Raw genomic sequence first — 15,741 nt, 5'->3', positions numbered from 1 at the left:
TTAGAATGTAATGTAACAAAATATGGGAAAAAAGTCAAGTGGTCTGAATATTTTCCAAATGCACTGTACGTGGCCTTAGATAGCCTTGGAATGTGTCCCAAATGACACCTTAGTCCCTATATAGTGCACTAGTTAGGGAATAGGTCTGGTCTGTTGTAGTGCACTATATATGGAATAGGGTGCCATGCAGTGATGACAAAGAAAGTGCTTTCAGTCTTGTATAATATTCTGTTTTTATATTGTCATTTGGCAGGTTTGAAGAAGTTCACTCAGTCCATTGCCAAAGTAAATTAGGTATTATCTCCTTTGAGTAATACACACACACACACACACGCACACACACACACACACACACACACACACACACACACACACACACACACACACACACACACACACACACACACACACACACACACACACACACACACACACACACACACACACACACACACACACACAAATTCAGTGAATGCATTGATGCTCACACGCCCAGTATAGTTCATTTTTATTCTCAGTCCGTGCCATTCCTTAGACAGCTTCAGCACTGAATGCATCCATCCATCTCTCCTTTATTCCCTCCTTCTCTCACTCCATCCATCCATCTCATTTTTATTCCCTCATGTTTCACTGAACACTGTCCTGACTTCAGCAGACCATCCAACAACAGACAGAAGCATCACAGTGTATCCATTCCAAATAGCACTCTATTCCCTACACTTCCCTATACCCTTAGGGTTCTGGTCAAAAGTAACGCAGTGGGCTCTAGTGGACCGCTTATGCCTGGAACCAACCCTGTCCTGGTGTCCCAGATCTGTTTGTGCCCATACCTGTTATTCCTTGTTATGCCAAACGACCACCTAAGGAGTTGGTGTAACAGTGTTGTTTCCGTCCCTCTCCTCGCCCCTACCTGGACTCGAATCAGGGACCCTCTGAACACATCAACAACTGCCTCCCACGAAGCATCGTTACCTATTGCTCCTCAAAAGCAGCGGCTCTTGCAGAGCAAGGGAAACAACTACTTCAAGGTCTCACTGCCAGTGACGTCACCGATTGAAACGCTATTAGCGCGCACACCGCTAACTAGCTAGCCATTTCACACCGGTTACATTGGCACAAACTGATCTGGGATTCTCTCTGCTATTGAATTGAGAATACTTCAGACAGCTTAAGACAGTAAGGGAGTGAACGTTATTTATAATAAGGGTTACATGGAGAAAATCGGACTTCTCTGGAAATGAAAATGGATGGCCCTCCCTTCAGCAAAATATGTTTTACCTAAACCCTCCCTGAACGCTTGAAAAAAAAAAGTTTACAGGGCTGCGGGCAAGAAGTTTGTTGGTTCGTAGACAACCGTGGACAAGAGTAGGGGTGGAAAATTCTCGTTTACAGTAAAAGCCTCACATCAATCTATTATCGCGTTTACCAGTCCGAGAAAGAATAGCCTTTTAGAAACATTTCATGCAATTCTTTGTCAGTTTACATATTAGCAGAATATTTTTTCATAACACACAAATTACCAAAAATACAGGCTAAGAATAAACAGAGAGGCCTACGATGCCAAATCAAATCAAACTTTATTTATATAAATGCGCCGAATACAACAAGTGTAGACCTTACCGTGAAATGATTACTTACAAGCCCTTAACCAACAGTGCTTGTAAGTAAGCCTTTTACGGTAAGTATTTACCAAATAAATGAAGTAAAACATTTAAATAATAAATAATAAAAAGTAACACAAAATAACAATAACGAGGTTATATACAGGGGACACCGGTACCGAGTCAGTGTGCAGGGTACATGTTAGTTGAGGTACTTTGTACATGTAGGTGTGGGTGAAGTGACTATGCATAGATAACAAACGGCGAATAGCAGCAGTGTAGAAAACAAATGGGGGATCAATGTAAAATCGGTGTCTTTATTGCAACGAAACTGTCCCTATTTTACAAATAATTAAATCTGAGATGTCAATAGGAATCTCATTATATGTACTTTCAAAAGGTAGGCCTACCTTTACACCCCAACATCTTCTATGAAACAGAAAGTGAACAGCTTAATCAACCGATAGTGACAGAATTAGATTACCTCCCAAGCAAAGTACATTTTTTGTCTTCTCGGCTACAGGTTGTTGCTCAGCCTCTGAATGTCAAAGAAACAATGATATACATGAGCATCGCAGTCACGTCTTTCCTGGGTATTTTACAGCTTGTTTCTAGCATCAAGCATAGCGGATCAAAGCGCTGTTATAGATCTCCTTATATAATCAAATCTGTTTTATTGTCTTTAAAATCTCAAGCTAACAAGGAGTAGGCCTGTACTTTTTGCCATTTTCTTTAATAAAAGGTAGTCCTGTGTCATAACCTCTCAAACCCCCTCAATTTGAGTCTTGGTTTTAACTCAACAGCCCTTCACTGACACGGAGGGAGGCTATTTAAAGAGTGCATGGTGGGAGGAATTGACCGACAAATCTATGGATATAGCAGCCTATAGCCTAATGTCATCTGTCAAACAGGTAGACCTACATCTTACAGTATGTCTTCAATAGGAAGAAATAGGCTCCAACACAAAGCCCTCTTGTTGTTAATAAAGTCTAATTAAAATGAAGACGGTTTAAATGAATTATGGCTACTCTAATTTGACTACTTTCAGCACCCATGAGCTGTCCATTTTCCATAGAATGTGCCGCGGCTGCTGCTTCGAGTTTCAGCTCCACAATGTAAGTTATTGTGAATCTGTCTTATTGTGAGGTCAATAAATCTTATAAATACATCATGGGAAAGAAACATATTGTTTCTAATAAAATCAATTATAGTAGTAGTAAGCTATCAAAGTTGACCTCCGGTCCTTCTCATCTTCGCGCTCTCCTTCTCAAACTGAACAGAACATAGTCTACAGGCTAGTCCCGCGCAAGATAGTGTTTTTTGGGGACTAGGCCTAATCAAAAATGATTTTCAGAAGAAGCATTTGACTCTCCTCTTGAACTGGCACCGTAGGGCTACACAGCACAGCCATTGGTTGGTTAGGCAGCACACAAAAACAGTTTTGATCATCAAGAGCAGAGCAGGGTTGGAATATCCATTACAGTGTGTAATGCAGACTAGTTTTATTTACACCATCCCAGCAGCTATCTTTGCTCTGTGCTTCTCTGATCATGCACTTCGTAGCGTATAGCCTAGAGGCTATGTGTCGTTTGATTGAGACCACACTAAGCCTATAGGCGCCCTTGATATAGGCGCCCCCAGAGGGGAATCAGAGATGATGGGGCGGCATTGGAAACACATCGATATATATCCTAAAAAGCAACTCATTCTAAATAAATATTTAAATATCATCCATTATAATTTACATAACCCTCCCCTGGACTAGATTGAAAAAATACTAAACCCTCCTCTTGACTGAAATGATAAAAGCATGACCCTCCCCCATTTCCCTCCAGGTAAATATTCTGTACATTTCGACCCATAGCTACAGTAAGAGTAGGACTATGCTTCTTGCCACATAGAGACATAGTGTTGTGTTGTGTTTTAAATTCTCCAGAGTAGCCTGTTCTCCGGGCAGATGATGAGTAGAGCTGGGACTGTGCTTAAAGTAGAGAGTTAATTCTGTGGTTTGAAATGAGTGGACATGAATGGACATGACATCTAATAACACACGTCTTCTGTTTATGACACTGTCCTTTCCATTTCATTAAGACCGTGTTAAATAAAGTGTTATGATGGTGATCATAGCTGCCATCTGCCAAAACTCACTATTTCAGCTGTCTTTATTGAAAATAGAATACTTTAATATCATACCAGTGGCTTTTTTTAATAAAACAACAATCTACAAAAACAGCCTTGAAGTCCTATTTTGTAAAACAGTAAGACATTGTCTATCTTTCTACCCTTTTATAAACATCATATTTCATCTGCTTACTTTGGAATAGGAACAACAAGCTACATTACATTTCCAAACTAAGAAAAACATCAACAGCAGTTAAAAGGAATCTTCTGAAAGGAACAATCACCGTCAGGACGTATGATACACAAAAACACATCAGGTCAATCACCGTCAGGGCGTATGATACAGAAAAACACATCAGGTCAATCACCGTCAGGACGTATGATACAGAAAAACACATCAGGTCAATCACCGTCAGGACGTATGATACAGAAAAACACATCAGGTCAATCACCGTCAGGACGTATGATACAGAAAAACACATCAGGTCAATCACCGTCAGGACGTATGATACAGAAAAACACATCAGGTCAACCACCGTCAGGGCGTATGATACAGAAAAACACATCAGGTCAACCACCGTCAGGACGTATGATACAGAAAAACACATCAGGTCAATCACCGTCAGGACGTATGATACAGAAAAACACATCAGGTCAACCACCGTCAGGGCGTATGATACAGAAAAACACATCAGGTCAATCACCGTCAGGACGTATGATACAGAAAAACACATCAGGTCAATCACCGTCAGGACGTATGATACAGAAAAACACATCAGGTCAATCACCGTCAGGGCGTATGATACAGAAAAACACATCAGGTCAACCACCGTCAGGGAGTATGATACAGAAAAACACATCAGGTCAATCACCGTCAGGACGTATGATACAGAAAAACACATCAGGTCAATCACCGTCAGGACGTATGATACAGAAAAACACATCAGGTCAATCACCGTCAGGACGTATGATACAGAAAAACACATCAGGTCAATCACCGTCAGGGAGTATGATACAGAAAAACACATCAGGTCAACCACCGTCAGGGAGTATGATACAGAAAAACACATCAGGTCAATCACCGTCAGGACGTATGATACAGAAAAACACATCAGGTCAATCACCGTCAGGGCGTATGATACAGAAAAACACATCAGGTCAATCACCGTCAGGACGTATGATACAGAAAAACACATCAGGTCAATCACCGTCAGGACGTATGATACAGAAAAACACATCAGGTCAATCACCGTCAGGGAGTATGATACAGAAAAACACATCAGGTCAACCACCGTCAGGGAGTATGATACAGAAAAACACATCAGGTCAATCACCGTCAGGGCGTATGATACAGAAAAACACATCAGGTCAATCACCGTCAGGGCGTATGATACAGAAAAACACATCAGGTCAACCACCGTCAGGACGTATGATACAGAAAAACACATCAGGTCAACCACCGTCAGGACGTATGATACAGAAAAACACATCAGGTCAACCACCGTCAGGACGTATGATACAGAAAAACACATCAGGTCAACCACCGTCAGGGAGTATGATACAGAAAAACACATCAGGTCAATCACCGTCAGGACGTATGATACAGAAAAACACATCAGGTCAATCACCGTCAGGGCGTATGATACAGAAAAACACATCAGGTCAACCACCGTCAGGGCGTATGATACAGAAAAACACATCAGGTCAATCACCGTCAGGACGTATGATACAGAAAAACACATCAGGTCAACCACCGTCAGGGCGTATGATACAGAAAAACACATCAGGTCAATCACCGTCAGGACGTATGATACAGAAAAACACATCAGGTCAATCACCGTCAGGGCGTATGATACAGAAAAACACATCAGGTCAATCACCGTCAGGACGTATGATACACAAAAACACATCAGGTCAATCACCGTCAGGGCGTATGATACAGAAAAACACATCAGGTCAATCACCGTCAGGACGTATGATACACAAAAACACATCAGGTCAATCACCGTCAGGACGTATGATACAGAAAAACACATCAGGTCAATCACCGTCAGGACGTATGATACACAAAAACACATCAGGTCAATCACCGTCAGGACGTATGATACAGAAAAACACATCAGGTCAATCACCGTCAGGGCGTATGATACACAAAAACACATCAGGTCAATTACATATAGGTCTGGAGTGGCTAAATATAAAGAAGAGCTATAACCTAAATGACACCTTATTCCCTATATAGTGCACCCTATGGGCCCTGGTCTAAAGTAGTGCACTAAGAAGTGAAAAGGGTGCCATTTGGGACCCAGATAAGGTTTGATAGTCATCCACCAAAGCAGAGTCATTCACCAGCACGGAAAACTAGCACAGAAATCACCAGCACGGAAATCACCGGCACGGAAATCACCAGCACGGGACACCAGCACGGAAATCACCAGTACGGGACACCAGCACGGGACACCAGCACGGAAATCACCAGCACGGGACACCAGCACGGGACACCAACACGGAAATCACCAGTACGGGACACCAGCACGGGACACCAGCGCGGAAATCACCAGTACGGGACACCAGCACGGGACACCAACACGGAAATCACCAGTACGGGACACCAGCACGGGACACCAGCACGGAAATCACCAGTACGGGACACCAGCACGGGACACCAGCACGGAAATCACCAGTACGGGACACCAGCTTCTGTCAGTATTGATGAAAAGAGAGAGAGAGAAAACAGAGGATGAACACGTTTCCTATCAGGTATAGTGAAATATAGACTAAGGCTGCCAGTGTGTTTGTAGGTATGCCCAATAGAGGACGCTAATGACTGAGGCTTCAGATGCTCTGGCAGTCTGTTTAATGTTGGTTTGAATTGATTTACGATATTAGAGATGGATTAAATGGAATGGCTAACTGGAGGGTGGGTATAAATTGAATGGCTAACTGGAGGGTGGGTATGAATTGAATGGTTAACTGGAAGGTGGGTATAAATGGAATGGTTAACTGGAGGGTGGGTATAAATGGAATGGTTAACTGGAAGGTGGGTATGAATTGAATGGTTAACTGGAAGGTGGGTATGAATTGAATGGTTAACTGGAAGGTGGGTATAAATGGAATGGTTAACTGGAAGGTGGGTATGAATTGAATGGTTAACTGGAAGGTGGGTATAAATGTAATGGATAACTGGAAGGTGGGTATAAATTGAATGGTTAACTGGAAGGTGGGTATAAATGTAATGGTTAACTGGAAGGTAGGTATAAATTGAATGGCTAACTGGAAGGTGGGTATAAATGTAATGGTTAACTGGAAGGTGGGTATGAATTGAATGGTTAACTGGAAGGTGGGTATAAATGTAATGGCTAACTGGAAGGTGGGTATAAATTGAATGGCTAACTGGAAGGTGGGTATAAATGTAATGGTTAACTGGAAGGTGGGTATAAATTGAATGGTTAACTGGAAGGTGGGTATAAATTGAATGGTTAACTGGAAGGTGGGTATGAATTGAATGGTTAACTGGAGGGTGGGTATAAATGTAATGGTTAACTGGAAGGTGGGTTTAAATGGAATGGTTAACTGGAAGGTGGGTATAAATGTAATGGATAACTGGAAGGTGGGTATAAATTGAATGGTTAACTGGAAGGTGGGTATAAATTGAATGGCTAACTGGAAGGTGGGTATAAATGTAATGGTTAACTGGAAGGTGGGTATAAATTGAATGGTTAACTGGAAGGTGGGTATAAATTGAATGGATAACTGGAAGGTGGGTATGAATTGAATGGTTAACTGGAAGGTGGGTATAAATGGAATGGTTAACTGGAGGGTGGGTATAAATGTAATGGTTAACTGGAAGGTGGGTTTAAATGGAATGGTTAACTGGAAGGTGGGTATAAATGTAATGGATAACTGGAAGGTGGGTATAAATTGAATGGCTAACTGGAAGGTGGGTATAAATGTAATGGTTAACTGGAAGGTGGGTATAAATTGAATGGTTAACTGGAAGGTGGGTATAAATTGAATGGCTAACTGGAAGGTGGGTATAAATGTAATGGTTAACTGGAAGGTGGGTATAAATTGAATGGTTAACTGGAAGGTGGGTATAAATTGAATGGATAACTGGAAGGTGGGTATGAATTGAATGGTTAACTGGAAGGTGGGTATAAATGGAATGGTTAACTGGAGGGTAGGTATAAATGTAATGGTTAACTGGAAGGTGGGTTTAAATGGAATGGTTAACTGGAAGGTGGGTATAAATGTAATGGATAACTGGAAGGTGGGTATAAATTGAATGGTTAACTGGAAGGTGGGTATAAATGTAATGGTTAACTGGAAGGTGGGTATAAATTTAATGGCTAACTGGAAGGTGGGTATAAATGTAATGGTTAACTGGAAGGTGGGTATAAATTGAATGGCTAACTGGAAGGTGGGTATAAATGTAATGGTTAACTGGAAGGTGGGTATAAATTGAATGGTTAACTGGAAGGTGGGTATAAATGGAATGGTTAACTGGAAGGTGGGTATGAATTGAATGGTTAACTGGAAGGTGTGTATGAATTGAATGGTTAACTGGAAGGTGGGTATAAATGTAATGGTTAACTGGAAGGTGGGTTTAAATGGAATGGTTAACTGGACGGTGGGTATAAATGGAATGGTTAACTGGAGGGTGGGTATAAATGGAATGGTTAACTGGAAGGTGGGTATGAATTGAATGGCTAACTGGAGGGTGGGTATAAATGGAATGGTTAACTGGAGGGTGGGTATAAATGGAATGGTTAACTGGAAGGTGGGTATGAATTTAATGGCTAACTGGAAGGTGGGTATGAATTGAATGGTTAACTGGAAGGTGGGTATGAATTGAATGGCTAACTGGAAGGTGGGTATGAATTGAATGGTTAACTGGAAGGTGGGTATAAATGGAATGGTTAACTGGAAGGTGGGTATGAATTGAACGGCTAACTGGAAGGTGGGTATGAATTGAATGGTTAACTGGAAGGTGGGTATGAATTGAATGGCTAAGTGGAAGGTGGGTATAAATGGAATGGTTAACTGGAAGGTGGGTATGAATTGAATGGCTAACTAGAAGGTGGGTATGAATTGAATGGCTAACTGGAAGGTGGGTATGAATTGAATGGTTAACTGGAAGGTGGGTATAAATGTAATGGTTAACTGGAAGGTGGGTTTAAATGGAATGGTTAACTGGAGGGTGGGTATAAATGTAATGGATAACTGGAAGGTTGGTATAAAGAGAGATACACTTCATTTTTCTTTTTTTTCTCTGTCCTCTCTTTTGTTCTGGCCTCTCTCCGTCAAGCATGTACTAGCACCTGCACACATCCACACAGCAAACACACACACACACACACACACACACACACACACACACACACACACACACACACACACACACACACACACACACACACACACACACACACACACACACACACACACACACACACACACACAGCCAGGCAGACACAGATGTGCACATAGGCACACATAATAATCATAATATTAATAATGGTAATGACAATAATAATAATAACAATAATAATAACGATAATGGCAATAATAATAATAATGATAATAATACAAATAATAATAATAGTAATAATGATAATCATAATTTATTACATTTGCAAAGCGCTTTACATTATACAAGAATAATCTCAAAGCGCATTTTTTTCCATTTTTGCCTAAAATGACATACCCAAATCTTACTGCCTGTAGCTCAGGCCTTGAAGCAAGGATATGCATATTCTTGGTACCGTTTGAAAGGAAACAGTTTGAAGTTTGTGGAAATGTGAATTGAATGTAGGAGAATATAACACAATAGATTTGGTAGAAGAAAATACAAAGAAAAAACAACCAGATTTTTTTTGTTTTTTTTCTACCACCATCTTTGAAATGCAATGGAAAGGCCCCAAATCTAATTCCGATGGTGTCCACAAGATGGCAGCAGGGTATGTGCAAAGTTTCAGACGGATAACTTGAAGTATGAGCAAACTACATGACTTTTAGTGTGAAGTCACCCAGGTACATTTGGGAAAATTGTGAAGAAGACATTCACATTCACATTACATTTTTCTGCAAGAATATTGTCAATCTGTATACTTGGACTTTGATTTAGCTTTTCCAGTATTAGTAGCCATATTATAAGTTCAACATTTGCAAAACACCCAGTTTTCATAACGCTCCATATTCTTATAATTGTTGTCCAAAAAGAAAAGGCTTGCTGTTGCACAAGGTTAGCAGCGACACTTTGCGACAGATACGGGGTTTCCCGACACTGCCGTAAAGCCCAGCTCATTGGCTATCTAGCTAGCTTTGTTTGACCCCGATTGGTGCTTATTTGACAAAGTTGCAGTCGTTCAAGTGAAGACTGGCCACGTCACCGGCGTGCCATGAAGGCGTCGCTCTCTGACCAAATTTGGTGTCCTATAGGATATACTACACCCCTAATGATATAGTGAAGTCTGGTTACGTTCTAGGATCTCTGAGGAATACATACCAACGTGATTTGACTCGTTGAAACAACGTTTAGGGTTAGATTTTCAAAGATTCCTTTCTATGCAAATTGAACGAGTGGAAATACAAAATCGATAGTGCATGCTATATGGACCTTTTTAGGATATGAAAAATGATTTTATATAACAAAACAACACTTCAAGTTATCTCTGGGACCCTTTGGATGATAAATCAGAGCAAGATTTCAGAATGTAAGCACACATTTCACCTTCAAAGGTGAATTTATCAAACCCAAACCTAGAATTTAAGCTTTCAGCCAATATAAGACACTTATATGTACCGACATTTGTTGTTTCTCTAAAATCTGTGATCGTGACACAAGGCGCTGCATGATCTACAACTGTCCCGTTAACGGGACGCCTATCCCTAAGACGTTTTTAATCTCAAACGGCTATACTCTACAGAACCAGCCATATGCTGTGCTAGAGAGGGGTGCATTGGTATGAGTTTAAGCATAGTAACCTCAAGGGGGTGTTGTGTTTCACCGCAGGCAACCTCGTAAGCTAAACTATAGGATAAGGGGTCTCATCCCCTATTGTCACTACTAAAATACAGGAAATGGGGCCACATCCCCTATTGTCACTAATAAACTATAGGATAAGGGGTCTCATCCCCTATTGTCACTACTAAAATACAGGAAATGGGGCCACATCCCCTATTGTCACTACTAAACTATAGGATATGGGGTCTCATCTCCTATTGTCACTACTACTATAGGATATGGGGTCTCATCCCCTATTGACACTACTACTATAGGATATGGGGTCTCATCCACTATTGTCACTACTACTATAGGATATGGGGTATCATCCCCTATTGTCACTACTACTATAGGATATGGGGTCACATCCCCTATTGTCACTACTAAACTATAGGATATGGGGTCACATCACCTATTGTCACTCATAAACTATAGGATATGGGGTCACATCCCCTATTGTCACTACTAAACTATAGGATATGGGGTCACATCACCTATCGTCACTACTAAACTATAGGATATGGGGTCACATCACCTATCGTCACTCATAAACTATAGGATATGGGGTCACATCCCCTATCGTCACTACTAAAGTATAGGATATGGGGTCTCATCCCCTATTGTCACTACTAAACTATAGGATATGGGGTCTCATCCCCTATTGTCACTACTAAACTATAGGATATGGGGTCACATCCCCTATTGTCGCTACTACACTATAGGATATGGGGTCACATCCCCTAGTGTCACTACTAAACTATAGGATATGGGGTCACATCCCCTATTGTCGCTACTACACTATAGGATATGGGGTCACATCCCCTATTGTCGCTACTACACTATAGGATATGGGGTCACATCACCTATTGTCACTCATAAACTATAGGATATGGGGTCTCATCCCCTATTGTCACTCATAAACTATAGGATATGGGGTCTCATCCCCTATTGTCACTACTAAACTATAGGATATGGGGTCTCATCCCCTATTGTCACTACTACTATAGGATATGGGGTATCATGAGGTCCCACAGTGGATATCCTCCATGAGATTATGTAGGGTACTGTCTTGAGCCCAAGACGCTACTTGGGCTGACTAACTGATAGAGGACTGACTAACTGATAGTTACAGAAACCAGGAGAGGTGGTGAAGAGTGGAATTTCTCACAAAGGATGGTTGGGTTTTAAATGACTGGAAGTCTTGCATCTTGAGATGTAAATCTGACCTGCTAGCTAGGTGTACATGAGTCTTACTACAGATTATAGGGACTGGCTGGCAGGCTCAAAGACAGGGTTCAAGAGATGGGACTCACTTCTTACCAAGGAGGAGTGGGTTTGAAATGAGTGATATACTTGGATTGATGTCAAAGTCTCTTTAAGTAGGAGAAAGGAGTGTATCTCAACAGAAAGCTGGCCAGGGGGAAGGTGAAATAGTGTTCACTGGTATTCATTAAAACAACACAAGGAATAGCTAAAAGAAAGGAATTTCAAAGCTGTACACTGGAGAGGGAGAGAGCTGAACCTTGAGACAGGAAGATTCAGACAGTGTGGTGAGTAAAATCACTCAGTGTGTGCGTAATCACTCTTTCTCTCTCTGTGTGTGTGTGTGTGTCTGTGTCTGTGTGTGTGTGTGTGTGTGTGTGTGTGTGTGTGTGTGTGTGTGTGTGTGTGTGTGTGTGTGTGTGTGTGTGTATAATCACTCAGAGTAGTGGCAGGTGTTTATATTAGTAGCCCAGTGAAAGACAATAGAGCCCCATCTCACCCAGCAGCTGTAGTCCTGTAGTCTGCAGCTGTTGGCTTGAGGCCTGTGTGTGTGTGTGTGTGTGTGTGTGTGTGTGTGTGTGTGTGTGTGTGTGTGTGTGATCCACGGGAGTTGGCTCTAGGCCCGTAGCCCTGGGGGTATAAATCACAGGAGGTTGGTGGCACCTTAATTAGGGAGGACAGGCTCGTGGTAATGACTGGAGCGGAGTCAGTGGAATGGTATCAAATACATCAAAAACCTGTTTTTTGAGAAAGAGAAACAATAGAGAGAGAGCCGCATGTGACCCCATATCCTATAGTTTAGTAGTGACAATAGGGGATGTGACCCCATATCCTATAGTTTAGTAGTGACAATAGGGGATGTGACCCCATATCCTATAGTTTAGTAGTGACAATAGGGGATGAGACCCCATATCCTATAGTTTAGTAGTGACAATAGGGGATGAGACCCCATATCCTATAGTTTAGTAGTGACAATAGGGGATGTGACCCCATATCCTATAGTTTAGTAGTGACAATAGGGGATGAGACCCCATATCCTATAGTTTAGGAGTGAGAATAGGGGATGTGACCCCATATCCTATAGTTTAGTAGTGACAATAGGGGATGTGACCCCATATCCTATAGTTTAGTAGTGACAATAGGGGATGAGACCCCATATCCTATAGTTTAGGAGTGAGAATAGGGGATGTGACCCCATATCCTATAGTTTAGTAGTGACAATAGGGGATGTGACCCCATATCCTATAGTTTAGTAGTGACAATAGGGGATGAGACCCCATATCCTATAGTTTAGGAGTGAGAATAGGGGATGTGACCCCATATCCTATAGTTTAGGAGTGACAATAGGGGATGTGACCCCATATCCTATAGTTTAGTAGTGACAATAGGGGATGAGACCCCATATCCTATAGTTTAGGAGTGAGAATGGGGGATGTGACCCCATATCCTATAGTTTAGGAGTGACAATAGGGGATGAGACCCCATATCCAATAGTTTAGGAGTGACAATAGGGGATGAGACCCCATATCCTATAGTTTAGGAGTGAGAATAGGGGAGGGGACCCCTTATCCTATAAACTAAATGATATACATGATCAAATACAAATCTATGAATCAACTATTAAAGACTACCAGAACCCACTGGGTTCTCAAATTACATTGAATGAACTACAGGACAAAATACAAACCCTCCAACCCAAAAAGGCCTGTGCTGTTGATGGTATCCTCAATGAAATGATAAAATATACAGACCACAAATTTCAATTGGCTATAATAAAACTCTTTAACATCATCCTCAGCTCTGGCATCTTCCCCAATATTTGGAACCAAGGACTGATCACCACAATCCACAAAGTGGAGACAAATTTGACCCCAATAACTACCATGGGATGTGTGTCAACAGCCACCTTGGGAAAATCCTCTGCATTATCATTAACAGCAGAATCGTACATTTCCTCAGTGAAAACAATGTACTGAGCAAATGTCAAATTGGCTTTTTACCAAATGACTGTACGACAGACCAAGTATTTGCCCTCATTGACAAACAAACAAACCAAAACAAAGACAAAGTCTTCTCGTGCTTTGATGATTACAAAAAAAGCTTTTGACTAAATTTGGCATGAGGGTCTGCTACACAAATTGATGGAAAGTGGTGTTGGGAGGAAATCATCATACGAGGTCTGGGGTCTGCTCACCAACCAAGAATTCACAAAATGGGACAAATACCAAATTGAGACTGCATGCAGAATTTTGCTAAAATATCCTCTGTGTACAATGTAGAACAACATATAATCAGAATTTGGCCGATACTCGTTAATTATCAAAGTCCAGAAAAGAGCCGTTAAATTCTACAACCACCTAAAAGGAAGCGATTGCCAAACCTTCCATAACAAATCCATCACCTACAGAGAGATGAACCTGGAGAAGAGTCCTCTAAGCAAGCTGGTCCTGGGGCTCTGTTCACAAACAGACCCCACAGAGCCCCAGGAAAGCAACACAATTAGACCCAACCAAATCATGAGAAAAGAAGATAATTACTTGACACATTGGAAAGAATTTACAAAAAAACTGAGCAAACTAGCATGGTATTTGGCCCTAAACAGAGAGTACCCAGTGTCAGAATATCTGACCACTGTGACTGACCCAAAATGAAGGAACACTGACTATTGCTATTGAGAAATGATGCCGTAGGCAGACCTGGCTCTCAATAGAAGTCAGGCTGCAGTTCCTAACCTCCTGACAAATGTATGACCATATTATAGACACATATTTCCCTCAGATTACACAGATCCACAAAGAATTTGAAAACAAACCCGATTTTGATAAACTCCCATATCTACTGGTTGAAATACCACAGTGTGCCATCACAGCAGCAACATTTGTGACCTGTTGCCACAAGAAAAGGGCAACCAGTGAAGAACAAACAGCATTGTAAATACAACCCATATTTATGTTTGTTTATTTATTTACCCTTTTCGTACTTTAACTACTTCCACATAATATAACATTTGAAATGTATTTGGTCTTTTGGAACTTTTGTGTAATGTTTACTGTTCATTTCCATTGTTTAATTCACTTTTGTTTATTATCTACTTCACTTGCTTTAGCAATGTTAATTAACATATGCTTCCCATGCCAATAAAGCCCTTAAATTGAATTGAATTGAATTAAGTGAGACAGAGAGACAGAGAGCTTGTGTCTACTATAGTTGTTTAGTCCAGTTCTTAAAGGACAAAATAAACATTTGTTCACATTTTCCATGATGAAGAATCGTATCTAAAAGGACAACACATTGATTCAAGTGGATAATTCAATCATTGTCGAACAGTTCTGTGAGTCGGCACGCAGTACTCCAAGTTCTGGGGTGACAAAGAGCAGAACAAACTGGTTAAAAATGAGATTAGAGTCTCGGTTGGCTAGGTGAGACAGGGGGTGGTTCCCAATTATCTCTCCTTTCTCCTGAAATGTGCACTTGTTCACTTCCCTTCATGGATTTAAAGGAAAATGACTGGTACAGTTGAAGTCGGAAGTTTACATACACCTTAGCCAAACACATTTAAACTCAGTTTTTCACAATTCCAGACATTTAATCCTAGTTAAAATAAAAATGTCTTAGGTCAGTTAGGATCACCACTTTATTTTAAGAATGTGAAATGTCAGAATAATAGTAGAGAGAATGATTTATTTCAGCTTTTATTTCTTTCATCACATTCCCAGTGTGTCAGAAGTTTACATACACTCAATGAGTATT

Source organism: Salmo salar, chromosome ssa03 (genome assembly GCF_905237065.1).
Source record: "Salmo salar chromosome ssa03, Ssal_v3.1, whole genome shotgun sequence".
Classification (NCBI taxonomy): Eukaryota; Metazoa; Chordata; class Actinopteri; order Salmoniformes; family Salmonidae; genus Salmo; species Salmo salar.
This window is presented reverse-complemented; position numbering follows the sequence as displayed.